Below are 27184 nucleotides of genomic sequence, written 5' to 3' on the forward strand. Positions count from 1 at the left end.
CCTATGGACTGACTGACCGTAAAGTTCTTAATATACACTATCTCATGTGGGCATCATGATAACCCTGTGAAACGGGTACTGTGGTTATGATTATTCCCATTTTACAGATAGGGAGACTGAGCCTCAGATAGGTAAAGCAATTTGGGCACATTTCACATGGCTGGTGTCGTGGGGAGCATCTGAACACCGATCTTTCTAACTCCAGGTCCAGCAGTGCAGTAAGTGGGTCACATGGCCTCCATGCGGTCACTCATGCTTATTTTCCTATGAGAAAGCCACCAACCTTAAAAACTTTCTTCTCAGGGAAGAATTCAGGTAAGAACTTTAAAGCAAGACTAACAAAAAAGGGAAACGTGGGCTTTGTAAAAAGCAAATTCTATTGGACCCCTTTAATTTAATTCCACTGCATAATAATGAGTTGTACAGCTAAGGGGAGAGCGGCCCATGTAATATCATCTTTAGTAAGGCCTTTGATTCGATCCCACATTATAGTCTAGAAACAAAGCTTTAATCATTTGGCTGGGCAACCAGCTGGATAGTCATGCACAAACACCAGCTGTTGGAATCAACCTGATATACGCCACATTTGCTTATGCATTTCCCTATTCCCCTTGTATATTTGATCCCTTCACTCTCTCTTCTGACTCCACTATACATTTTGAGGAGGAAATGACATTTTTTCCCTCTCCATCTCCTCATGGTTTGCCTGGTATATTTCATGAAGTTCTGAACCTCTGAAGACTTGGTGAAAGCAGCTGAAAACCATGAACATTGCTTGATGACATTCTATTTACGGAAAGTCAGTAGAAAACTGTTATTACAGCTACTGTTTGCCATGGCCAGGGTTTACTGGTAACCAGGAGGCATATTTTCATTTAATACTTTCTCTCTCACTGGCCCCAAAACAATCTAAGGTTACAATTTCAGAGAGGGGGAGGGGGAAGGAATGATTTAAGGGAGGGAAAGGAAGGCAAAGGGGGATGGATGGAAGATGGTCCTCCTGAGTGGTGGTGGTAAAGGCTGAGGAGTCAGAATGGAGAGGAGAGAGAAAACACAGAGGTGCAGATGCAATGCAGGAAGGAGTCCCTGGGAGCCAGAGCTGAGTAGGTAGTTCCCTGTGGTTTTGAGTCACTTAGTATGAATGTGCTGAGGGAGTAGCAACAGGAACACAAATGCCCAGGACAGATCCTAGTGGCTGGCAAAGCTATGGCTCTAAGGGGGGGGAGGGGGGATGCCAGGCCATTGGGACATCCAGTGCACATAGGTGGACTCACTCTGGGACTCTAGAATACTTTTCCTCCACAACAGCCAATTAGCCAATTTGGGTCTAAGGAAGAGAAATCCATATCATGCTCATGGGAAACAACAGCAACAACAACTAATAACAGTAATAATGCATTTATATAGCTCCTTAAGGTATGCGAAGCACCATACATATGTTATCTCATTTGATCTTCACCATACTTCTATGAGGTAAGAGCCATTTTTTTCCATTTTTATAGATGAGGAAACTGAAACAGACAGAGGTTAAGTGACTTGTCCAGGGTTACACTGCTAGTCTGAGGCAGGATCAAACTCAGGTCTTCCTAACACTCCATACACTGCCTACATGAGGAAACTCCCCTGGTTATAACCTACTGATAAGTCAAACAGAACATAAACTAGGTTGTAACACAGCCCCCTGAGCTTTCTCTCCTGACAAAACCCATGCCATAGCACTTGTGAAATTCACCCAGTAGCAGGTGATCTCTGCCAGGACTGAAGTAGTTCCAATCACAGGTAATCGACTCACTATGAATGCATCATCGTGAGCAAGCTCCGTCAGTCAGTCAGTCAATTAACATTATTAAGCACCTACTATGTGCCACATACTGCCCTAAGGGCTGGGGATACAAATAGAAAAGAGAATGACAATCCCTGCCCTCAAGGAGCTTACCACCTAATGGAGAAACACAACACACAACTTGAAGCTGGAAAGGGATAGGGGTGGGGTGCATAGTGGAAAATTCAGAGATGCCCCAAATTAATGCAGTCAGGAAGGAGGGAAGAGATGTTCTGAGCTTAGCTCTTTCCTTAAATGGAGGTTCTGGAGTTCATAGCTCCAATCAGAGGGACAGAGGGTGGTGATGAGGCGGAGTCCCAAGGCTCATGGGACTCTGCTGATTGGTGAGGTTTTCCCAATAATGAGCTTCCTGGGGCAGAATGGAGAAGTCAGAGAAATCTCAGAATAGGTGGGCCGCAGAGAGATAAGGAAATGTTCTGGACCACGCTTGTTACTTACACCACGGAGAATCTGGAGTTCTGTGAGCGCTGTAAGGATACACGCACAGGGACATGAAGGTTCCTTTGAGCTCAGCTCGTGTGGACTCAGTTACTGCAGCTGTCCGTCTCCCCTTCTCCCTGTGGAAAATGCGTAGTCTATCCTTGTGACGCCCCCTCCCCCCGCCCCCCCCAACCACCACCACCATGCACACCCAAGGTGGGGATGTGGAAGGGGGAAAACAAAAAAATTCCTTTATGACCTTGACAAGTTAAGTTTACATAAAGAGGATATTACGAAAAGTTATGCATATATATCTTTATGTTAATTAGAAATCAATATAGGAACACCTTACTGTTTTCAATCTTTGTGTTGCTAAATAAGGTACAGATTAATCTCTACCTGGAAGCAAAGGGACCAGTTGACAATGGGCTTGATGAGAGGATTTAAATCAAGATAGTGTAATAATCTTCTCCATGAAGGAAAAAAAGCACATTGTGTATTCTTTGCAGCATAGCTGCTGCAATTCTAAAATTTATTATGGGTTATGTTTGACTATCAAACTAGTACATTCCTATGATATCTTCTTCCTTGATTTTTCCAGTGGGATTCACAATCAAATCAAACTCACTATAAATGTTACCCATTAAATCAACAATTTTTTTTTCTTCACAATCCATGGTAGAGCTGAAAATAATTGAGATTTTTTAAAAGTATGTGTCATAGGATCACAGAATCATAGATTCGGAGCACGAAGGAACCTTGAAGTCTGACTTACTTGTTCAGAGCTTAGCTGTATTACTGCCAACTTAAAAGTGCTCCTGCCTGAAAAGCAAATGTTTTAAAATGTTAGCTGTTCTTTGTTTCAAAGACATGACTAAAAAGTTTGCAAATCAGAAACCAACCTCAACACTTCATGTCAGACTTTTCGTCCCGTCCCTGCCAGTAGTGCCAGCCTGAGACAAAAGTGTTGTCTTCCAAGTGTTTTCCGGCTGCCTCACCTTTCTGCCTTACTTTTTTTTTTGGCACCCTACAGCTCTTTTTACCCTCTACCTCTGAAATCTGACTCCTCTGAAGTATCTGATATACTCATTCTTTTACACTAAAGAGTAAATGACTGATAAGTCTTCAATGTGATTTTAGTCATAAAGGGATTTCATATAAACCTAGAATTTAAGAGATTAAAGAACTTTAGAGATCATCTTGAAATTCCTTTTTTTTTTAAAAGGAAGAAACAAGTCTTGAAAAGTGTTATGCAATGCGGTGTAGAGGAAAAGATGGTGGATTTCTAACCCTTCATCCAACACTAAGTGAATGCTACTTATTTTTTCTGAGCCTCAATTTCCTCAGCTGTAGAATGGAGTAAACACCCAAAGAATCTATCTCATGAAATCATTGTGCAGATCAAATGAGAAAAGTAAGTGTAAAACATTTTCTTAATGTCAAATATAAATGTTAGGTATTATTAAGTGTAGTGATTTTTCTCCAGGTCATAATCCTTAGAGACAGAACTGGAATTAGATTCCAAATCCAATTCTTTTACCCTGCCCAATGACAAAATAAAAGAAACAAATAATTAGTCTCAAACTACAGAGTTTCAGACATCTCCCAGGAGATACAGAAGATGCTTAGGTGATGGAACAGAAAGGAAGACCATCTCTGGGCAGAATGAAGTGGGGAAATGGTGAGAGTCTGAGATTCCTCTAAGCCCTGAAATCACCCTATTTAGCTGGTCACTTATTTAAGTTCAATTAAGCCCAGGCCCTCTGGCTAGGCATTCATGGGGATGGTGGGAGAGGAGGAAACGCATTGAGGATTTATCTCTTGGGCCTCTTGGTTAGCTGAAGTTCTGGATTTTAGGGTAAAACATGTAGTGGCCTATTTTGGAAGGCCTACCAAACAGCTTAGCCCTCTAAGAACCGGGCCAGCCTATCTTGTGCAAGTCTTCCTAAGTTGGTGGAAGAAATACCCAGAAATGCAAAAAAAGGAATAAGAAAAAGCAAGATGTTTCTCATCTCATTTTTAGCTCCCTTTGTTCTTTTAGATATTGGTGTCAGTTTATAGGTTTATGATTGACTTAAAAAAAAAACTATTATCAATTCAACAAAAGATAAATGTGCTGAGGAGAATGCCTGAAAAAACAATGGGGTTTTTTGTTTGTTTTGTTTTGTTTTTGTTTTTGTTTTGCCTGTAACTAACCAGTTGAATGAGCATTTTAGAAAATAAAACTTCATTTGAAGACTGAATATTACCATCTGCCTTTTCAGTCAGCAATGACAGGAGGAATCACCAGGTGAGAAAATTTCACTCTTACACTCACACTCACTCACCAGCAAGTTCATCTACACACAGGATCGTAACTCTTATTATTGTTCCAGTTATAAATTAGTATCTTTTTTTGTCTAGTCGGGAAGTTGGACTCGCCCCTCCCAACTCTTAACTGCCCTTCTTCCCTTTCCTCCTCCCCCTTCCACAGGCAAAAGAGCAGTTAACCTGAAACCACTCACATAACCCAAGACAAAGGGAAGTAAAAATAATGCCAATTTGATCATTAGATAAATGAGGCTGTGTTCGATCTAATTCTAGAAAGCTAGCTTCGTAACAGGTGTATTTCAGGGGAAGAGCTAAAATCAGTCAGTAACAAGCACTGGACAAGTAGAATGAAGCAGTTAATAGGTAACAAGTTTGTGTTTTGAGCTGCAAGTTAGGGGAACCTTAGACCTGGGGTTCTTAATCTTTTTGGGGTCCTGGACCCCTTTAGCAGTCTGGTGAAGTCTATGAACCTCTCGTACGAACTGTGTTTTAAGTAACTGAAGGGATCAACAAATATTTATTAAGCACCTACTATGTGCCAGGCACTGGGCCAAGCCTTGGGGATATAAAAGAGGCAAAAGACAGTCTTTTCCTTCAGGGAGCGTATACTCTAATGCCAGAGAGAACATTGAAACAAATATAAACAAAGTAAGCTATATACAGGATAAATGGGAAATAATCAACAGAAAGAAGGCACTATAACTAGGAGGGGTTGGGGAAGGCTTCCCATAGAAGGTGGGCTTTACGTTGGGACTTAAAGGAAGCCAGGGAGGTCAGTAGTCCAAACAGAGGAGGGAGAGGCTTCCAGGCGTGGGGGACAAGCGGAGAGAATGCCTGGAGCTTAGAGACTGAGTGTCTTGTTTGTGGAAGAGTCCGTGTCAAGGGAGTAAGGTGTAAGAAGACTGGAAAGGTAGGAGGGGGCTAAGTTATGAAAGGCTTTGAATGCTAGACAAAGCATTTAGTATTTGCACCTGGAGGCAATAGGAAGCCACAGGTAGGGGGTGACATGATCAGACCTGCCTTTTAGGAAAATAATTTTAGTGACTGAATGGAGGATGAATTGGAGTGGGGAGAGAATTGAGGCAGACTGACCCACCAGCAGGCTTTTGCAATAATCAAGGTCTGAGGTGATAAGAGCCCACACTAAAGTGGTGGCAGTGCCAGAGGTGAGAAGAGGGCATATTGCAGAGATATTGCAAAGGTGAAATCAACAGGCCTTGGCAACAGCCTGGATATGGGGGGGGAGGGGTGAGAGATGGTGAGGAATCCAGGATGACTCCCAGGTTGTGAGCCTGAGGGGCTGGGAAGATGGTGGTAGTCTATACAGTAGTAGAGAAAGTACAAGGGGTTGGGGGAAGCCTTAGGGGAAAACATCATGAATTCTGTTTTGGACATAATTGAGTTCAAAATGTCTACTAGACATCCAGTTTGAGATGTCAGAGGGGCAACTAGAGATGTGAAATTGGAGGTCAGCACAGAGATTGGGGCAAAAAAGATAGATCTGAGAATCATCAGCATAGAGAGGGTAATTAAATCCATGGGAGGTGATATGATCACCAAATGAAACAGTATAGAGAGAGGAGAGAAGAGAATCCTGGACAGAAACTTGCAGGATATCTACAGTTAGAGGGCATGATCTGGGGGTGGATCCAGCAAAGGAGACAGAGAAAGAAGGGTCAGATGGGTAGAAAGAGAACCAGGAAAGAGAGGTGTCTTGAAAACCTAGAGAGAAGAGAGTATCAGGATCAGCAGTGTCAAAGGATGCAGAGAAGTCAAAGAAAATGAGGACGGAGAAAGTTTTGCGGAAGGTCGGATGCCAAATTGTAAGGACTTAAGAAGAGCATAAGGGGGAAAGGAAGTGGAGGCATCTACTGTAGATGACATTTTTGAGTATAGCTACCAAGGACAGAAGACATATAGAATAATAGTTAGCGGGTCTCGAAGGATCAAATGCTAACTTACCATTACAGTTTAGTGAAAATAAAGATGGAATGGGTTTTTCCCCACCATCCAAGTTCCCTTGAAATAAGGGATCTGGGAACCTCAGGGTAAGAACCCCCTTCCTAATAGACTTTAAGCTCTGTGAAGGTAAAGACTACTGTTTTTCTCTGTTTTTATCTCCAGTGACTTGAGAGCATTTTTCAAAGTAAGTTATTTTAACTCTTATGGTTTTTAATAATTTATTTCTTCTAGGAATTCTAATTGATCTTGTGGCCAAGCTGGGCTGTTCTTTGAGGCTTTTTTAGGAAATGTTTTTGGCATCACTTTCTTTTCTGTATTTGCCTCTCAGATGTCCTGGCATCATAATAGCAATTTATCCTTTTTTTGTTTGTTTACTCATTCTTCCAGCCTTTGCTTTGGGGCTTTGCATTAGGGAGAGGCCCTGTGCACTTCAGAGATTGGGCCTTGGATGTTACTGGCCTGTCTTATCTAAGATCCCGCCACTATTTTTGAGTTTTGATTGCCATATTCTTATAGGATCACAGGGACAGCTCGAGCCAGAGAGCTGTACACTTTCAGCAGGCCCTTTGCAGTCAGTTCTAGACCAACTCTGGTTTGTGTTGAGTCACCACAGTGGCAGACCCACCTTGAGGGCACCCCAGTAGTTGGTCCTAGCTTCCGTCAGCTGGAAGGCTCACAGGTGCAGGACGACACAGCTGCCAGCCTAGCCCTGTGCTGGACGAAGGGAGCCGAGTCAACTCCAGGGGTGCTGTTTGCCTAGCACTGCTCTCTGCTTCGCACTGAGCCATAATCTGCTCTGTCTTGGGATAAAGGAAACCAGAATTTAACAAGAGATTACTATAGGTCAGAACCTGTACCAAGAACCTACTGTGTACCAGGCACTGTGAGAGAGGCGGCTGGCCAGGACCAGTCTGGGGCCTTGGGTTGACTCTGTCCCCTACTCTGGACAACCTGGCATTATCGGCCCGGCTGGAAACTCTGAGAACTGAGCCTGTAACACCTGGGAGACGTCATTGCTGGTGTCCTGGGACGGGGACTGAGTTCACGAGATGCTCTGAGTGACCCCTTTCTAGTCTAATTATCTGGCCCCTAGGGAAGACCCTGTGCCTTTGGCCTAGTTTGGGCTGATTCTGAGGTCATCTCTGGGCATCCTTGCACTGCTGGCCTGGCTCTGGAGTTTTGAGGTGTCTGTGATCCTGGCCTACCTCTGCTCCACACCTCTGCCCTGGTCACTTGTTTGCAGGTGGAAAGATGACCCATTATAGCCTCTCCTTCTATTTCTCCATCACTACTTGTTCTATCCTTCTTAGATCCTTGTTGGAGCAGCTGTAGGGGAAGGTGGGCTATACTACGACCTCCTAACTTGCCATAAACACTTACAGATCTCAAACAGAGAACAACCCAATGCTACATGACTTAGGAGTTCTGGATAAGAGCAAAGAGAGTTTAAGAGTAGTATGTAGAAGAGTTGGAAAAAGCCAAGACTTGAACTAGGCCTTGAAGGATGGGCAGAGGAAGGAAGGGCAAACACCTGGGACTGAGGTGGAACTTTCACCCTGAGGCTGAACCATCTTTGTCGGTGGGTGGGTGGGTGAGTGAGTGAATGAGTGAAAATTTATATAGCCTCCTATACCTTTTTTAAAATTCTGAACTTACCAAATAAAGTAGACATTTTCACATACATAGCAGAATAGAATATCTCATGCATGATTCTGCAGATCTCTATACACAATTGTACATCTGGCTTTTCCTTTTTAAGCATATAACAATAGCTGTTTGGCTTGTCTGTGCTTCTTTTTGGCCTTCCTTCTATTCTCTGCATTAAAGAAAAGACAAAAAAAAATTCAATGACCTTCATTTCTTTTCAAATTCTTTTTCTTTTTTTTTGCTGCTCAATCCCTAACCCCCTCTCCCACCCACTCCCATTGGAAAAAGAGAGGGGAGGAAAAAGCCCTTCTTAAAAACATGCATAATCAAGCAAACATCCAATTACTCATTGGATGTTTGCATGTTTGGACACGTTGGATATATCCAAAAAATGTATATCTTATTTTGTTCTTGTGCTCATCATTTCTCTGTCAAGGGATAGGTGGCATATTTCATCATTAGTCTTCTAGAATTACAGTTGTTCATTGTATTAATCAAACTTATCAAGTTTTTCAAAGTTGTTATTCTTTGTAATGTTTTTATCATATAAATTTTTCTCCTAGTACTACTCACTTCATTCTGCATCAGTTCATAGAGGTTTCCCTAGTTTTCTTAGCACTTTGCATCGTGTCTGGTGTCTGTTTTTTCATTCATTCATTCATTCAATATGTCCTCTACTGTACACAGGGGAAAGTGACAATATCAATACGACAACCAAAATTTTGAGTTAGGTCATAGTGTGTGAAATAAAGTTCATGGTATAGGGAAAGATTTAGAAATCTTTCAGAGACAATTATAACTATTTTGAAAACTGGCTCATTTGATTGCCGTCCTCCAATGTTACAAATGGTTCTCATTAGGATTACCACTCCTGTCTTCCCCTAAGAACTGTGTTAAACTCATAAAATCTCCAGTTGAACTTGGGCCCAAATGCTCTTTTGCTTTTACAAAACGCCAACAATACATGTATAGAACAACATTTTTCCCTACTTGAATTTCTCAGACTCCCTGCAATATTGTCAGCCTTTCTCAAAGGAAATGAATCTGAACCCTTTTTGACTAGACCCAGCTCTTTGGGTTGTAACAATTCAGTGCATTGCCAAAGATAGCTTTGTTAGTGAGGCTAAAATTTCCAATGACCTTGGATGGGTTTTAAAATCCAAATGAAGGCTTTCATTTCTAATAGAAAGCACAGTATAATGAATGAATTATAATTAAAAGAGTCTGTATTAAAGATTTCTTTCCTTGTAATATATTTTTATGAGGCAATGTTTTCTAGGGATTTAAGAGCGTTTAATGACCAAGAATTTATCTTCAATAAAATAATGCCCCCAACACCCCACTGAAGGTATTACTTTTCAAAATTTGACCTTTTGTAACACTCTCCATATATATATTCTTCTGGAGAATGTGTCTCTGATCCCTACCTTACCTGACCCCTACTTAACTTTCCAAACTGCTTCGTATTGGAAGTGGTCTGCCCTACCGGTAGGGCAATACATCTGCTAGATGTCACAGCTGATGATGGGAAGGAGAGAAAATTTCCTCTCACACCTGCTGCCATCTAGTACACATATAGGGATCACCTCTACGAAGCTAATTCCCTACAATGCTCTAACTACTTTGCTGTCTGCAGAGCTTGGCAGGTTTAGCTTTTAAAAAAAAAAAAAACATATCATTGACATCTTTTTTTTTTTTACATCACCTATGTTTCCCAAGAAGATTAGCATTTTAAAAGCCTCCAGGATTGTGGGCAAACTTTTTTCCAGCAAATGAACAGCTGGCTTCCAATTCAATCTGAGAACTCCTTTCCCCTATGTAGAAGAGATAACATGGAATAGGACTGGCCTTTTCACTTCATTAGCACATTAATACTTTGTTACTTCTGTTATCTGTCCCTTGCTTTCTGTGATTATATCAACTAATTAGCTGGAGTTAGGGGTCAGAACCAAATCATACTCCCACACACACTTTTATATATGAAAATTACAATACACAACAGTTATATGAAAGGCAAGTGGTGGAGAAAAGTAGGTTGTGAAGGTCAGATTGCAGAAATAATTAAAATTTGAATGTGCAAATGGGATCTCTAGTGCTTTCAGCTGTCAAAACCCAGAATTAACTGCACAATACAGCTGATTTGCTGTGCAGAAAAATGACTAGGATGGCCCAGCTCCTATATAGGAACAAACGGACATGTTTCTCTAGTACAATGAGAGGGTTAATAGGCACGTCAAGTTGACTGACAGTATCCAATACTGATAGTAACCAAAGCAACAGATGTGAACGTGATTTGTTAACCTTTTTGGCAGCTTCAAGCCCTTAAATCTTACCTCTTACACATAGCTTACCCACCTAGATAAAAGAGATGTAATAAATGCCTAATTACTTTCTTTTCCTGGGCACCAAATATTTTAATGCCTTCTTCAACATGAAACCCATTAACACTGATGTTTGTAATCAGGCACAAATGCTACCTAATTTATATCTGACATTCATACAGTTTATCAATCTGCTTTCTCGTGTTATTTTAGAGGCCGAATTGGGCTACCTGGCCTCTTGGTCCCTTCTACCTCAGGTCATGCAAGTTTGTTTGACTATTCATCTTGATATTTTCTTCATGGGAACCTGGGGATGGGTGAGAAGGGGAGGGATGGCCAGACCTGATGGCACAAAATGTTCTAATGCCTGAAGGAGCAAGGGAATGCCACAGGAGGAGGAAAAATAAAAGAAAGGAAAATCTGACTATGTTGAAGACAGACCAACTATTTCACAATTTTGCCTTGGTTCCACTTTACCTAGATTACAAGAACTAGAGAGGAATCATGTGGCAGTGGAAAGAGAGTAAGAGACAGGAAGCCAGTGCCCTAGTCTCTATTTTCATGACCTCAGTTTCCTTAATCTGTAAAATGAAGTAGCTAAACTAGATGACCTTTACTTTTTGTTCTAAAATTCTACAGTTATGCTAGTGGTAATTTTACTTTGAGGAAGTTAGTCAGGAAGACCCGAGTTCAAATTGGCCTACTTACTAGCTATGTGACCCTGGACAAGTCACTTATGCTCTGCTTGCCTTAATCCACTAGACAAGGAATTGGCAAATCACTTTAGTATCTCTGCCAAGAAAAACCCATGGACAGCATTGGAGCGCTACAGTCTATGAGGTCACAAAGAGTCAAATACAACTGAACAGCAACTTTACTTTGCACAGTCACACATGTGACTGTTAAATCATTTGATAAAAATTTATATTAACTGTGGTCTTTAGTTATTACTATTACTAAATATTTAAAAGTTCATATTTTACCTTATCTTAATCTTCTATAGGGTCCCAGTTTCTGTGTGTTTAAGAAGTGAGCTCCTATATATATATATATGTGTGTGTGTGTGTATGTATATATATATATACGTATGTATATACTCATTTCCTTGTTTGTCTACTAAATGAATGATGGATAATTAAAACCCTAGTTTACCGAATTACCTTATTTTTTGTAATAATAATAGTGAAACACAAAGTGTTTCAATGATCAGATAAAATGTAGGTAACTTTTAGTTAAAGTCTGGCTCTACAATTGGGTGTGTATAATGAGAATGCAATGGTGAATAGAGTGGAAGATGGTGGTATGGTAGGTGTGCGAATAAGAAGAGCACAGGGCTGAATTAAAAATAGAACTTCATTCCATGCATTAAGATGTCATGATGTGATGCATCTTTTTAAAGCGATTGTCTGCGGGCTGCTTATTTTTCACAGCTGTCGAGGAGGAGAATGAAGTTGTCCCGGAGAATGCAACTGATAAAAGTATCTGCATTATGTCATGCCAGATTAGAGGCACCAGGGCATTAACATCCAGATTCTTTACAACCTGGATACTCACAAAAACTGGGAGAATCTTTGTTCTTAGAAAATATATGAATGCTATATAGAAAACTGGCTGCTGGATCCTAGCCTTTGAGATTCTGTGCCATTGAGCTAATATATCAAAAATAATCTATCGATGGTCATAAGGACATTCACTAGTGAAGTTCCCTCATTAGCGTCTCCCCGCCCCGCTCCTGGCTCTCTCCTGCACTCTGCATGAGTGTGAGAGACGGCCTACAGTGCGGTTCCCACAGGCCCAGGTTTCGTTCCTCCACAAAGCCTTGAGTTAAGTTTCCATTTTCCCTGGTAAGTTTCTATTTCTCCAGCACCACGTCAGCATGGGTAGGGGAGCTCAGTGCCTGGTCGCACCTACGTCCTAGCACACACATGCATCTAGTCCGAACACAGGCACGTTTGCTTCCACTGGGTGTCAGCTGCCACGTTTAGAATGTATGCCCTGAGTACCCAGTCAAAGGAGAAAGGGGTAAGAGTGGGAGGGGGCATCGCGTTAGGGGATAAAAGCCAAGGCTGCGGCTCCCAACTCGTTCTCTCCTGGCCGGCAATGGCGACTAAGGGTGGTGCCCTTTCTCATGAGAAAGCAATAAAGACCTTTTCTGTTCTCTGATTCAGACTTTCGGTGGTCACTGTCCCACACAACCTCTTTCAACAAATATACACCCGCTGCTGCGTACCCACGAAGAAAAAGACAGTGTGACTGCAAAGAAGGTGGCCCTGTGACAACTTATTACAGCTCAGACACCGCAGGATATCGTCCTTGTCAGGGGCTCCCAAGACTCGAACGGCGCTCCGAGGGGCTAACTTCGGCCCCCCGCTGGGCGCCCGGGGGTGCCCGCGGCGGCCTCTCCCGCCCGCCCTCCCCGGCCGGCGCGGCCCAGATCGCTCCGATGCCCGTACAGTGAGCCCGAGTTTGTAGTGTTTAAAGGGGAGAAAATAAAGGAAAAAGCACCGCAGACAGACGCTTCCACCTCCCCCAAACACGCGCCCCCGACACTCATGCTTCCCCCACACGTGACGCACCCTGCTCGGAGTCCGGATTCCGGGGCAGCACCCACGTCCCCGCGCTCCTGGGCGCGTCTCGCGCTGCTGCTTTTGCGCCCAGCTAAGCGCAGAAACCCCCCTGCCCCCCAAATGGGCTAAGCGAACACGCCCAAGCCAGGGCCGTACCTAGACGGAGGGGCCGGCCCGACCGCTGGGCTTGGGGGGTGGGGGCAGGAAAAGCAGCCCCGCCCCGGCCCGGCCCGCCCGCCGCTCTCTGCGCTTGGAGCGGGCCCGGGGCCGGCTGCGAAGCTCCGCCCGTCCTGGAGGGGGCGGCGTGGGGCGGGGCGGGGCTCCCGTGACCCAGGAAGGGACGCCGCTAGAAGGCAGGATAGGGGTAACCAGAGGTGAGCGTCGGGGCGGGCGGGAGGTTGGGCGGGCACGCGGCGCCTCTTCCTCGGCCCCGCCCCCTCCTCTGGCCCCGCCCTCCCTCGCCTCGCTCCCTCCGCCCCCTCCAGTGCCTGCAGTGCGGGCTTCCCTTGCCTAGGGGGCGTGGCAGGAGCGGGTGCGAGTGTGAGGGGAATCCCTGCGGGGTGGGGGGGGGGGAAGGGGGCAAAGCCGAGCCGAGAGGTGTACCGTGAGTGTGTGTGCCTAGGCGTGCTCGGGGGGGTGGGGTTCGCGCGCGTGTGTAAAACCTTCCTCGAGCCTTCCCTCCTCTCCGGCGGTCCCGTGCACTCCAATCGCAGACCTCGAAAGGCACTTCATCCGCACCAATGCACCTGCTGCGCGTCATTATGTATTGCAGCTATTGACCACCAGAGGGCGCTACGGCCCAGGTCACCGGGCCCGTAGCCGGCGCTCCCCCCAGTCCAGAAGGAGCTCGCGCTGCGCTGTCAGAGCAGGTGACGTCATCCCCATTCCTGCCTTTGGTGTCGGTATGAGGGCCTCTTCAAACTCTTTGGTCTCAGAACACCTTTACCATTGTTTAAAATTGTTGAGGGTCCCGAAGAAATTCTGTTTCTGTGATTTAAAACTACTGACATTTAGCTTATTGGAAATTAAAGTTCTTCTCCCTTCGCGCTGTGTTTCAGAGATTCTGAGCGTGTGGACGTGACCCAGCAGAGCTTACTTCTGGATCACAGCTTGACTACAGAATACGTGTATGCATATATGCATATACATGTATTATATATATATATATGTATGTAGTCAAGCCATGATGGTGTGGTATTATATATGTATACATATATGTTTACTTGATTAAAATATATTTAGTGTTTACTCATTACCATAGAACCAAAAGGAATAAAACAGTGTGTACTAAATACTGCCACTATAGTATACTAAAGAAGTGCCACAGTATTTCTATGTTGTTTTTTCTGAGACCTAATCAGCCCACAGTTTATAGGTATGCTCCCAATCCAGGAATTCCTGGTGCTTAAGACCAGTATGTACTAGCGTCTTCCACTGATTTTCCACTGAGAACTTCTCAAAATATCAAAGTCCATTTGGGGAGCTTAAGAACCGAGGTTCCTTAACCAGCCTCTGTCTCGTCTTCAAGGGCAGCCACTGGCTATCTGAATCTGGATACTGATTCTTCTTCTGGCACCCCCTCACTGCTCAACTCATAATCCTCCCCTGGCCCAGAGGCATAGCTTTGGCATCACAGCCTTGTGACAGAAAAGCCTCTGTGGTCAGGTCTTCCTTTTCTCTCTCCTCTCCAAGGTTGTGCCTAAGCCACACATCCTGTCTTCTCCGGCCTTCTGGTCCTTTCTGTATCAGTCAATGCTGGATGAACATGCCCACTTTTGGAAGCTTTACAAGGACTGGTTAAAAAACGTGGAGTCCAGTACTTATCAGCCAGAGCACAGATATGATCCCTTTTACAGTTATTTGTGTATGCCTTGTCTCCTCCTGCCGTATCACGAGCTCCACAACAGCGAGTGTTGAATATTATTTAACATTTGTATCATTTCCAGCATACATTATGTAACAGATTGTTGCTGTCAATAAATATTTCATGAATATTTCAATAAATTGTCATGAATATTTCAATAAATATTCAGGAATAGTCCGAATAAGTAGCAATCCCATAAATATTTTCTATTACCTTAGTTAGAGCATTAACTCTGGATTACAAACCTCAACAAAGTCCAACTCCAGTGTTAATCATAGATGCAGGTGTCCCCAGGCTCTCACAGGCTGTGTCAGTGGAGATGCTTTGAGTATGCTCTAAGTAATAGACTATGTGCACTAGCTAAGACCCTAGCTAAATAGGGGACGCTCATCACTAGGACCCTTGCTGGTTGCTAATGAATTCTTTGATCACAGAAATATTAGAAACAAAGAAAAAAAGTTAATAGCCTCCAGTTCTAGCCTGCCCAACTACCCTCTTTCACTTCTATAGTGATGATGGCAAAGCAGTGGAGAAAGGGATGCTTTTGGACTGTCTATACCCAACAACTTACCTTTTAATACCCTCTATGTAACATCTTTGTCTAATGGCCAACAAGTGGAAAAATGGACCTAGAGGAAATGGGTCATGTTGACCTTGACATTCTTACTATAAATGAGGCCAGAAAAGAAAAAAGAAGGTCCAGTGACATGGAAGCTTCTTGGATAGGCAAATAAAGAAAGGGATTTTGTCACGTTTCCAAATGCAAGAAGAAATATCAGTTCATGCGATCCTTGGTCATCTTTTATTGCAGTGCTCATGGTAAGTACTTAAAAAAGATCATTGCAACATGCACCAACATCTGTTTCACAGTATGAGAAAGTAGAGAAATTTCGTGAAGAACTCAACATCATCTTCCAAATTAAATCAATGTATACTTTAATATTTTACATCTTTGATGCAAATGTAACCACCAACCAGAGAGGAAGGTAAAAAAAAAAACATGCTAGAAAACATGATTCACACTTTAAAAAAAAATGAGACAAGCCAAAGACTTGTAGACTTTTTTTGTACAGATGTATGTATGCATATATAATATACATATGTGTGCATATATGAGTTAGGAAGCACTAGACATAGCAAGCATTGAATGGATAACATCATAAAAAAGGAAAATGATTACAATCTATCAGACAGGAAACAACTGGTTACCAGTATAGGAGCCATTTTCAAACTAACTGTATAATCACAACATCAACTTGTTAGAGCAAAGATAATATCACAGTAGTTAAAACAATAAAAATGAGGAATGAAATTGGGGAAACTCCAACTGGATATAGTTTTAAAGCTTTTGACACTGAAAAAAATGGCTAAAAGAACAAATATAACTCAGGCTATTACCATTTCCTTGGGAAGTTTAACCAATGTAAATCAATTACCACAATGATGAGATTTTTTAAAACCTAGAAATTGTTTCAGGTAGCACACACTTGATTTTCTTGGCAAATAGAGACCATTGGCAGCTAAAGAAAACTATAGTTTAGAATATAAACTCATTTGCAAAATATTATGGAAGAATATGGTAAAAATTATAAGCTGTATCATCTCATAAAAGAGAACCGGTAGAGGAAAAAACAGGTTTACAGAAAGCTTAGCAAGAGGCCTAGTTAAGCCAGATCACCCCCAAGAGCACTGAAAGATAAAATTGGAAGGAGGAAAACATGACAAATGAAAACGATCTGTCATGATCTCTATAACAAATTATATTCTCCATTAATGAACAGTGGAACTACTTGTCCTATTTGAACCCTTAACATAACCTCTGTTATGCTGCATGAGGAAATAGAAACACCACTAAAGAAAATAAATATGGGGAAAATAACTAGACTAGGCCAAGTATATGAGTCCCATGGCGGAGGCAAAAAATTTTTGAAGGCATTAAGGGATCTTAAAGACATCTGAAAAGTGTGATGCTAACAGATGCTTGGGAAAAAACAATGGCTCATTACCCCCCAGAAAAGTAATCAAGAAAATTCAGTAACTATTGACCCATAAAATAGTTGACATTTATATAATGCTTTTAAAGTGTTGAAAAGTACTTTACATAGATTATCTAATTTGAACTTTACAACAATCCTTTGGCAGGATACAACTATTATTCTCTCCATTATACAGATGAGGAAACTGAGGCCCAGAGAGGTTAAGTGACTTACCCAGGGCTACACAGCTACTAAGTGTTGGAGACAGAACTTATACTCCGATTTTCCTGACTTCAAGCTTTCTAGGAATAAACCAGCTCCCTAAACTCTTGTAGGGACAAGATCCAGGATAGCAGCACAGAGAGCCAGGAATTGGAAGGTAGTTACTTCACTCACTCATAGCTCCCATGCTTGAGTCCTGCATGATACATAAGAACATTAGTTACCCAACTTATATATTTGTATTCACCGTGCATCATCCCAAAGAAGAACCACTTATGTGAACTATTAGGGAATCACTAGGTCAACTTGGACGGCTTCTGGAATGAGCACTTGTTAACCTGATCCTTAGGAGAGCCTGACATTCCTAGGGTATTCTTATAAAAATGTGACCAGAATTTCTTAAATTTTAATGAAGGAAGCCTGTGTTGGAGATGATAGGTTGAAACTAGTGCTATGTTCTTAGTATTATTGGTTTAAAGGATAAACGTCCTCAAGGTTGAGGGTGAAGAGTTTGGGGCAGGGGGAAAAGGCTCAAGTCCTCCATGACAAAGTTTCTCTTTCGGATGGGAACTGGCTGGGAACCTGCAAGCTGCCCCTAACAGAGACAATTTCAGAGGTATATGACCTCTGCACCTTCTTGGACAAGAGGGACATCACCTATGAACCTATGACAGTTGCTCTGAAAACACACCTTGAACCCAAAACTCCAACTCACAAGTTGCTTGGTAAATGAGTTTATTGATCAATCTGCAGTTTAACATCAAGGGTCGGGGTGTCAAAGATTGCGAAGATGTGGTAAGTAACATGAAACTGGATATGACTAAGGACAGTATATGAAAGAAACAAAAACCAAGAGCCAGAAATCAAAGTCTCCATCTAGAGGACAAATGTATCACTGATTCCTCTTAGGATAAGAGCCTGAGTGTCAGAGCTCCTCCCTAGGTTACCCAAACAATTACAGGTAGCAAACACTTGATCATTATTATCATAAAATAATAGCTGTCAAGAATTCATAAGGCCCTGAACTCTCTTCATAACAACTCTGAACACAGAAAGCAACCACATCTGCCCTTAGTGAGCTCATATTCTATCCTCGTTTTACTGAGTACTTAACCCCAACTGACCTCAAGTGAAAAGTAAATAATTTAGTTTGGGCACAGCTGTATTAATGTAAACATCCATTTCTCTTACACATCTAGATATACCTTCTCTCGTAGAAATTTTAGTGGTTCTAGCGTGATAGCTCTACCACCACCGCCAATCCTCACAACGCTTAAGGTTTATTCTTTTTTACAATGTTAATATTTTGGTTTTTCCCAACTGCAGGTTAAAAACAATCTTTAACATTTTTTTTTAAATTTTGAGTTCCAAATTACCTGTCCCTCCCTCCCCTTCCCTGTCATTGAGAAGGCAAGCAATTTGATAGAGGTTATACAAGTACAGTCATGCAAAGCATATTTCCATATTAGTCATGTTGTGAAAGAAAACACAGAACAAAAAAAAAGAAAAGAAAAATAAAGTTTTTTAAAGTATGCTTCAATCTGCATTCTGATACCATCGGTTCTTTCTCTAGAGGTGTATAGCATTTTTCATCATGAGTTCTACGGAATTGTCTTGGATTGTTATATTGCTGCGAATAGTGAAGTCATCCACAGCTGATTGCAATGTTACATCTTATATTCATTCTTACCAATTTCTAAGAAATGTCCCAAACACTAGAAGTAGCCACTTAAGAATCACAGTCAGCCCCTGAGATGGAGCTGGAGAGTCATCCACCCCAGGGGTGGGGAGCCTGTGGCCTTCTAGATCCTCAAGTGTGACCTTTTGAGTCCAAGTTTTGTAGAACAAATCTTTTTATTAAGGGGATTTGTTCTGTGAAGTGTGGATTCAGTCAAAGGGCTGCGCTTGAGGACCTAGAAGGCCACATGTAGCCTCAAGGCCACATGTAGCCTCGAGGCCACAGGCTCCCCACCCCTGGTCTACCCCAAATGTCCACTTGAATAGAGTAGATTGCTTTAGAGATAGTAGTTCCTGAGGGAACCAGGCTTCTCAGCTCCCTGCTGCTCTCCCTAGAATAATAACTCACATTTCTTTGGTATTTACCACTTACAAAGCACTTTCTTAACAGAAACCCCGTGAAATACAAAGTACAAATATCATTATCCCTATTTTGCACACTAGAAATGACCGAATGTCCACTGCATTGGTATATCCAACTCTGATTCACTGAAAGAAAACTGTAGAGAGAAATGTGGCAGGAGCACTGTATGTGAAGAGCGTCAGAGGTCACTTTGTCTCCCCTTGACTAAGTAAGCACAATCCTTTTGATCATAGCTTTAGAGCTAGAAGAGAGCTTAGGAATCTTTTGGTACATCATCTGGTCTCTGTCTTTTTTTAATGGATAAGGAAACTGAGGTTCAGGGAGGTTGAATGACTTGCCTAAGATCACACAGATGGGTTTGGGTACAGGCCCTCAGACTCTGAATTCTGTGCCCTGCCCATGGCATCCAGCTATCTCTTAGAAATCAGAAACATTGGGCACTGAGTTTGGGGCCTCGTACTTGTGTGGCCTCATAGTGATGTTGAATGGGTATTTACTGCATAAGTCCTAGAAATCCCCTACCTCATTCCCCTTTCTGGTTCTGTGATATCTCCACTGTAACTGGTTTTTCTTAGCTGAAGCTTGGACAGCCGAGGTCACATCTATTCACCTCATCGTCAGATCATCAGATGTTTGTATAGGAAGCCGCTGGTATGCAATCTCCCTCCAGACCCAACTGAAGGTACTGCTCTCTGTGGGTTTGCCTTTCTCCTCTTCCTTCTGATTTGTTTACTGTACTTCACTAGAAGTTGTCACCAGGATGCATAATAATAGTTTACATTTTACATAGGACTTTAAGATTCATAAAATACTTTATATTATTTCATTTGTTTCCTAGAACACTGTGAAGCAGGTACTGTAAATATTATTATTCCCATTTTCTAGATGAGGAAAGTGAGGCTCAGAGGCTAAGTAAAAACTTTCCCCCCTTCATCAGGTTTGCAATCCAAACTGATGTTTTCTGTCCCTAAGTGCACAGCTGACTTTGCTGTGCCATTCATGCACAACCGTAATAAATTTACAAGAGTCTGCCCACATGCTTTTTCTACCAAAATCCAGTGGCCTTGAGGAGTGGGATGATGGTCTGAGGGGTGAGGGCCCCTCTTGTTTGGTTTAGGATTGAGCGCACTGGGTCAAGGGTGATTTTCAGGTACCATCCGAGAAGAGCTCCCCTAGAGAGCAGGGGGAAGGCTAGAAGCCTGGCAGAGAGCACCTGTTGAGATGTTAGCTGGAAAGCTCTCCTATGCTTTGGATTCCTGCTGATTTAGTCTGGCTGAGAGGGAAGCTGGAAGACCCCAAAGTATCTTCTGTTAGAGAAGGATGCAGGAAAATGAGATGGGAAACTAGGGAACCCAGAGGGGACCTGCCTCTTTACTAAGGAGATGAATGATTGGAACTGTCTGATTGCCTTCCCCAGGATCCAGAACTGCTGTATGACCCCCAGAGAATGTGTTGGGTTACATGTGGACAGACTCTGCTAACGCACGGAGATGGACAAATGTTCAGACACATTCTCAATTTCCTCAGACTTGGCAAACTGGTTTTACCCACCGAATTTAAGGAAGTGAAAAAAAGGAAAATTACCTGAAGGAGGTTGCCTAGATTGATATAAGCTCTCTCCAAAGGAGATCTATTAGGGGCCATTGGGAAGGGTAAATTATTTCTGATATGTGAACTGAGGTATTCTCCAAAAGAAATGAATTACAGAAGGAAATTTAAAAATCTTAGAACTGGAAGGGACCACAGACATAATCAAATCTCTGCTTTACACATGAAGGCTCCGAGCCCAACAGATATTAAGTGACTTACTTGCCCAAGGCCACACAATAAGAAGCAGAACTGGGATTAGAAAGCAGGTTTGTTGTTTGGTTTACTACAAGATGCAGCATCTAACATTGTAGAGGACCATGGAACCCCACAGCAAAGCCGTATGAGAGACTTGTCGATGAGAGGCAGCTGAAATTATCTTCTCTCTTCCCAAATTTGTCTGAAGCCTGTGCCCCTGGACCTCACCTCTGCCATGTGGGTGCTTCATCAAAGAAGCCTTGGAGTGTCCTTGTGTTAGAGATGTCAGAATGGACTCGGAGCACACTCCCTCTCCAGCCAGAATGGGAACCATTTGCCAAACTGACATGCCCATTATTATTTGCAGAGAATGGCCTCTCTTCTGTCAGGATCTTGAGGGGTACCGAATTCCCTCTCTGTCAGAAGCCCTTTCTTAGTGTGAGGCTTACAGGTAAAAGAAAATCTTCTCAGAAAATAGAGGCAAAGGGTTACTGTTCCATGTGTCCCTTTAGGCAGAATGCCCTAATCTCCAAAACACACTTGTTCTACATAGCATAGACGTGGAACCAATGCAGAGAGATCTCCAATAGAGGACAATACTGCTGAGATACTAACAAACTCTTCCAGAACACGTTTTAAAATGATAACACATATTCCTATAGTACTTTATGGTTACAAAGCACTTTCTTCAAAGAAAACCCTGTGAAGTAGTAAGTAGATCATTACTATTGAAGGAAATTTGGAGATAATCTGTCTCATTTCACAGATATGGAAACTGAGTCTCAGTCGCAGGAAATCTCGCACCCAAGTCACACAGTGAGGCTTCAGGCAAAGCTAGGGCCAGGAGTCTCTGTCTTCTAGTTCCTAATCCAATCCTTTGGGCTATTTCATGCCATAAAGTTCTACACATGGCCAGGCTGAACATATGCCAGTGCATATGGTTAAGCAAACATCCTGGAGAGAAGGGACAGCAGTTCCCCACTCGGGGAAAAGGAAGTGGGGTCCCAGTGAGGAGGAGACTGAGCACAGACCAAAAAGCGCAATCAGGCTGGGCCAAAGTGACTCGCTCCCACAAGCATCTCGGGCCGGGCTTCTAATGCTGTGGCAGAGACCAGACCAGGGCGTCAGAGGGCAGGGCAGGCCAAGCAAGAAGTGGTTTGTCTGAATCAGTAAATCAGATGGGGTCAAACCCACTCCGGGTGAGGTGGCCTGAATTCCCCACCTCCACCGGGCACCGCCCGGCTACTGAGATGCTGGTGAGGTCTGCCAAGCTTCCCGCGGCCCCAGCGCCAGTCAGTTCCTGGGCTTGCACCATACGGCTCCTGCCGCCCCTGCTTCTCACCTTCTTGAGCGCTTTCCCATCCAGCCCACCACCAGCCTCACAGCTGCTGATGGGGAACGTCCCAAAGGGGTTTGGCAGATCCTGGACCCAGGAGAAGGCGTCTGAGAGTGAAGCAGCTTTTCCCGTGCAGAGACGGCATGTAGTGACTGAAGGTCTACCTGGTGAGCTCAACCAGGCCCTAAGGAAGCAGGCACTTGAGGCACGCCATAACCCAGAGATCTCCCTCCGCTCCTCGCCCCAGGCAGCCGGTGACTGGGGGCCAGCTGGCAACTCGGGGCCAGACACTTAATGTCTGAGGTTCAGGTTCCTTCTTCTGTGAAATAAAGATCACACGTGCACCACTTACCACGCAGGTGCTGGAAGCAAAGTACCCTGTATGCATCAAAGCACCACAGAAATGCTAGCTATTATCATCACAGAAGGTGGAATTTGTATAGTGCTTTAAGGGTAGCAAAGTGCTGTAGCTACAACAATAGCTAGCATTTACATAGCACATGCTACATTCCGGGTATTGTGCAGTGATGTACAATTATTACCTCATTTGTTCCAACAGCCCTGGAAGGTAGGTACCGTTATTATACCCATTTTACAGATGAGGAGACTGAGGCCAGGAGCGGTTAGGTGACTTGCCCAGAGGTCAAACAGCTGGTGAGTATCTCAGGCTGCACTTGCACTCAGGTCTCCCCGTCCACCCAGCAGCCTCACCACCAGCGCCTCTTACTGCTTTGGCAGGTTCCCACAGGGACCGAGGCTCCCTGCTGTGCCAGAGTCCTTCTGGATTTCCTCAGCACTTGTAAATAATACCAATTAATATCACTGCCACTGTTGGAGAAAACCTGCCCTTGTGACAGCCATCTCTGGCTCCCCGAATGACTGACCAGAGCCCAGATTGGGGGAATTTCTATCAGGTATGCGCTCCTCAGGGGACTGTACCAACTGATTAGAGACGACCCGGAATAATATGGACTTAATTTCTAGAATACTTTGAGAGCACTGGATTTGAAGTCAGAGGACCCAGGTTCAAATCCTCACTTTACTACTCCCACCTCCACCTGGATCTTACCCTGAATGAGTCACATAAACTCTCTGGGGCTCAGTTTTCTCCTCTGTAAAAAGAGGGGTTCAAAATAGGTGAGCTCTCCATTACCTTCCAAGTTTAAACCTGATACCAGCCCTGAAGCAAGTAGTGCTAGGATAATCACCACCACGTTTGGATGAGGAAAATGAGGATGGAGAAGGGAGGTAGCTGGATCAAGGTGGTCGAGCATGTAGCTATGCATGTGGGGATCTGAATCCAGATCTTCTGCTTCCAAGTCGAGGGTTCTTTCCCTCATGCTGTACAAACTCTGGTGGACTCAGGAATTGGCCAAGACTGCTCTGTTTTCTCCTTTTGCAGACTGCCCCTCTGTGCCTGTGGAGTTTAGAGACTGCTGTGGCACTCCATGGACCAACATGAAGGGAGTCCCAGCCGGGTCAGGCCAGCAGAGGAGAATGGACAATACCCTAGAACAATCCACCTGTTCCTGTGCAGAGGTGCCAGGAGAACCAGTGACCTTGGGTGTATCCTCAGTGCCCGGGCCTGTTTGCCAGCCCCAGGCCCTGGAGCCACCCTGAGAGCCCTCCAAAAGAGAAGCGCTCCACAGTCAATATCACCCTCAAACCAGAAACTCCAGACCCTCCTGTCACCCTCATGCATAAGCTGATTTCCCTGGCTGGAGAGTGGGACACAGCGGACTGCAAACAGTGGGGATTCCCACCAGCGGTGCCCTCCAGAAGCACAAGCCCAGAGCAGCCCCTCCACGGCCCCTCTCTGGACCGAGGCAGCTTATCAGCTCAGTCCAGCCACTGCTCCTTGGAAAACTCGACCAGCTGCTGCAGAGAAGACTCCCAGGCCCCATGCCGTAACCATTTCCAAGGAAAAGGACCCAGAGCAACCATTTAGGCCGTATCTCCCAATAAAAAGAGCAGTTGCCTTGAAAGACTGGGCAAGGCAGGGAGCAAAGCAGAAAGTGAGTGCAAATACAACAAACCTTCATAAAGTGTCTGTTACAGACAGAACACAAAATGTGCCCCAGCTGAGCCAGGGTCGGCCCTCACACATCCCGTGGGTTTAGTAGTGTCCTCAGGCACGCTTTTCCTGTAAAACCCGGGACACACAGTGAGGACAATCGAGGATATTATCTCAGTAACAGTTTTCAGAAGCTTAGAGCCAAAAGGCACTTAAAGATCCTTTTGTCCAGGCATTAACCAAAGCACATTGTGTGGATCTCCAGGGTACTTAGGGGATGAGGTGAGGAGGATTTCCTTGAGGAAATGTAACCTCAGCAGCGTCACCCCAAAGAATTAAGTGTGAAATTCTGCATCACAAGGCTAGCGTAGGCAGCAGTTTTCAGCATGAAATAGATTGACTTCTCTATTGCTCCAAATACCCTCAGCTCCCTCCGTACTCACCATGCGGCTCTCTGGACCAGCCTCTATGGTTCCCACCCTTATTTTTCAAACTCAAAAGAGTTCCATGGCTAAGTTAGTTTGTCAAAACTCTGTTGGTTCCAGGCTCTCCTGCACAGGAAGAACAAGGGCCCGGGGGCAGACTTCTCCAAGGTCATATATACAACAACTTCATGGCAGCATCAAGATGAGAACTCAAGTCCCTTGACCCCCAGTTCGGTCCTCTTTCTTTCCACCACATTATCTTCCTTATCATTCTATTCTTTTTTTCCCATTATATTTTTCAGCTGCCTTCCTCATCGTTGGTGATGGATCGCTGACACTGGTCTGAGGTGCAGAGTGAGAACACCCACCCCCCATCTATAGGCCGGGGAACTGTCGGGACATGGTTAGATGGACCCTGCAGGATGGACACAGAGTAGCCAGAAAGTTTGTTACAGCCCCAATGTCTCTAAAAGAAAAGCTCTCCAACCTTTAGCTGCCTAATCTCTAGTGAGATTTGCTGCCTCCAAATTCCAGTGTCTTCTGTTGTTTCCAAATAATTCTCCCCTCTCTCTGCTCACTTCCCAGGCTCTAAATGCATGTCTGCAGGACCACCAGAGTTTCAACCAGACATCCACCGCAGTGGAGCACAGAAGAGTCCCCCGTTTTGGCTCCTAAGAGGAGGTGCCTGTCTGGGTGAGAGTCTCCACTTCACAACCATAACGTTAAATGTGAGAGCTAATAGGGACCTATGCACACAGAACATTAGACTACGTTAACATAATACGAAAGGTGAAAGGCACCTTAGAAATCTTCTAGTTCGATACCCTCATTTTACAGGTGAAGGAACTGAGAGGCTCCAGGTAGGAAAGGACCGGCCAGGACGAGAACCCTAGTTCCTTGATTCTTCTGGATTCTTGGTCCATTTATTCTTCCTTAGAAAATAAGACCACCTGGAGTCAGGAGGTCAAGTCTGGCCTCAGACATATAATACTCACTAGCTGTGTGACCCTGGGCAAGTCACTTAACCCAATTGCCTCACCCCCCCCCAAAAAAAAGTCACTGGAAGGATTACCTAAACAGGTATTTTGGAGCACCAGCCCTAAAATCAGGAGGACCGGAGTTCAAATCCAGCCTCAGACCAAACACTTAACACTAGCTGTATGACCCTGGGCAAGTCACTTAACCCCAATTGCCTTAAAAAAAAAATTTGGAGCAGCTACCACAAAGAAGACTCCAAGTTTCTGGGCAGCAATATCTTACTGCCTTATGGAAACTAAGGCATCTGTTTCCTCCACAGAAACCTCCATCCCAGAGCACCTGCCTGGAAGCTGGCGAGAGCATGAGTCGGGATCCTTCTCCAAGTGACCCACCCCCATTTTCGGGAGCCACAGCTCCTGCCCGTTCTTTGAGGAAGGACAGTGTGGCGCACACCACCCACCCGGCTCTATGGCAGCAGACCAGCCCCAGGGAGGACCAGCCCTCCATGGATAGCTGAGAGAAGGGGACAGGAACAGATTCCCAGGGAGCGGCGGGACAGAGCTTCCCAAGCCCCTCCCAGATCTGCGTTTTTAGGAGACCAGCCTTCACACAGCACCCAGCACGAAAGGATCAGAGCTGGGAAGGAAAAATCACTCAGTTCAGCCTCCTCCTTTTGTGGATGAGGAGACAGGGCCACAGAAGGCCAGTGACTTGTCCAAGGCTGCATAGATAGTACCGAGGAGAACCAGGATCCACATCAGCACCTTCAGCTCCAAGTCCAACAGTCTCCCTCTAATCCCATACCAGGTTTCTCCCTGGAGATCAAGGGATTTCAGGCCAAAGGATGCAGATGGGGACCTGTAGAGAAAGGGCTCTGTATGGCCTGGGACTGCAGAGAGGCATATTTGGGAGCCTTGCTCCAGTAAGCTAAGCAGAAATGGCAGGCAGAAAAATCAGGCTGGGATACGTGGTAATATGGTCTTTTCCAAGTGGTCCTTTTTTTGGGGGGGAGGGGCTAGGCAATGGGGTTAAGTGACTTGCCCAGGGTCACACAGCTAATAAGTGTTATGTGTCTGAGAGTGGATTTGAACTCAGATCCTCCTGAATCTAGGGCTGGTGCTCCATCCACTGTGCTCCCTGGCTGCCCCACCCAGTGGTCCTTCTTAAAGAGCCTCATTCCAAGGCCCCCCACATGGAGATGGGGACTCCATAATAATCTGTTGATTATCATATAACACTGGCCTTACCCTTTTTCTGCAGAGGTGACTTTCCTGAGTTTCTCTCTGTCCGGGGAGGAGATGTTTTATGCCTAAAAATGCTACTGTTTCCTGACCAGCATCACCTTGGATTCCAGTAGACAGAAGGCCCCCAAAGCAGTGAAGGCCACGGTGGTAACCCTGGCTGCGGGTACGT

At 44.3% G+C, this 27184-nt stretch overlaps 1 long non-coding RNA gene across 2 annotated transcripts in view; it reads right to left on the minus strand.

Annotated features, from left to right (window-relative positions):
- LOC110203412 (uncharacterized) overlaps window positions 1-13339 on the minus strand; it is a 58017-nt gene extending 44678 nt beyond the window's left edge. The window contains exons 1-4 of one of the 2 annotated variants that reach the window (XR_002322956.2): window positions 13080-13339; window positions 8192-8351; window positions 3039-3085; window positions 2282-2400 (exon numbers count right to left, since the gene is read on the minus strand). This is a non-coding gene — a long non-coding RNA (uncharacterized LOC110203412). The remainder of the gene's footprint in view (window positions 1-2281; window positions 2401-3038; window positions 3086-8191; window positions 8352-13079) is intronic. The other variant, XR_002322955.2, reaches the window with a different exon arrangement.
- Window positions 13340-27184: the final 13845 nt, after the last annotated feature.

Source organism: Phascolarctos cinereus, unplaced genomic scaffold, assembly GCF_003287225.1.
Source record: "Phascolarctos cinereus isolate Bilbo 61053 unplaced genomic scaffold, phaCin_HiC Scaffold_2;HRSCAF=192, whole genome shotgun sequence".
NCBI lineage: Eukaryota > Metazoa > Chordata > Mammalia > Diprotodontia > Phascolarctidae > Phascolarctos > Phascolarctos cinereus.